Source organism: Priapulus caudatus, unplaced genomic scaffold (genome assembly GCF_000485595.1).
Source record: "Priapulus caudatus unplaced genomic scaffold, Priapulus_caudatus-5.0.1 Scaffold2453, whole genome shotgun sequence".
Taxonomy (NCBI): domain Eukaryota; kingdom Metazoa; phylum Priapulida; class Priapulimorpha; order Priapulimorphida; family Priapulidae; genus Priapulus; species Priapulus caudatus.
In genome coordinates this window covers 9,051-10,443 of record NW_014579514.1, presented here as the reverse complement: position 1 = coordinate 10,443, position 1,393 = coordinate 9,051, and positions in this window count along the sequence as shown.

The window sequence follows — 1,393 nt, the reverse complement described above, 5'->3', positions numbered from 1 at the left end:
ACTGCTACTGCTGCTGCTGCTGCTGCTCTTACTGCTACTGCTGCTGCTGCTGCTGCTATTGCTACCCCGTCGTCTGCTCACCCTGTTAGCTCACCCTGGCTGATTGAGTGTGTGCGTCTACGCGGCAACAAGTTTAACGTGTGACAGCGGTGGCTGACTCTTCGCTGCAGCAGCTGAGCGTGTTAACTATTTACTAAATCTCCACGCGCGTGAGATCTACTCGCTAGTGGTCGGCAGGGATCACTCGCGTCTGTCACTTGTGTGGCTGTGTGTCTGTCTGTCTCATCGGGTATCTCTCTAGTTGAGTATCTGTCTCATACGTTGGTTCTGTCTCGTATATACTATCTCATATGCGAGGAGGAAGGGGGGGGGGTGCGGGAGGAGTGAGTTTCTTTCTCTCTCCTCTCCCCCCCCCTCTCTCTCACTCTTTCTTTCTCTTGCTCTACCTTTCTCTCACTCTATCTCTCTCTCTCTCTCTCTCCCTCTCTCTCTCTCTCCCTCTCCCTCTCGCTCGCTCGCTTGCTTGGTCGCCCTTTCATGATTCCACTCTCGCTCTGGCCTTCTTTTTCACCCTCTTTCTGCTTCGTTCTGTATCGCTCTCCCCCTCCCCCTCCCTCTTTCGAAATCTCGCTTTCGCTCAAAGCTAAATGTTTGATGTGTCACGGCTTAGGACAGTTTGCGGCCGAGCCAGCGCGGACAGTAACCATGGTAACTGCACAATGATTTGTAAATTCATGGAGAGAGACAGATTTCTGTTTATCACATGGATAGAGCCGTTAATTACGCGAGTACGCGAGCTGGCAGGCCGCGCGGTGGCGCTGGAAAAAACAAACAAGAGAGCATCGGTAATGTGCGCGCCTCGACGTTGTCGTCACCGTCGTGTCGTCTTGTGGTTGCTGTTAGCGTCTCTCTCTCTCTCTCTCTCTCTCTCTCTCTCTCTCTCTCNCCTCCCTCCTCCTCTCTCTCTCTCCCTCTCTCTCTCTCTAGATCTTTCGCCGGTAAGCCGACAGCTTCTGTTTGCTCGCGCGTCTCTCTGCAAACAGCGCTAATCGTAACCTCGTTGTTGTCACAGTGTCTGTCACACACGGCCAGCGCTGCCACCAGCCTGACGCTGCGGGGGAGGAGGGCAGGCGGAGTGAGGGAGAGGAGGGCAGGCGGAGGGAGGGGGAGGAGGGCAGGCGGAGGGAGGGGGAGGAGGGCAGGCGGAGGGAGGGGGAGGAGGGCAGGCGGAATGAGCGGGAGGAGGGAAGGCGGAGTGAGGGGGAGATGTAGGAGGGATCGGGGGAGGAGGAGGGCAAACGGAAGGAGTAGGAGATGCAGGCGGAGGGAGGAGGAGGAGGGCAGGCGAAAGGATGGGAGATGTAGGAGGGAACGGGTGTATGTGTGTGTGCGT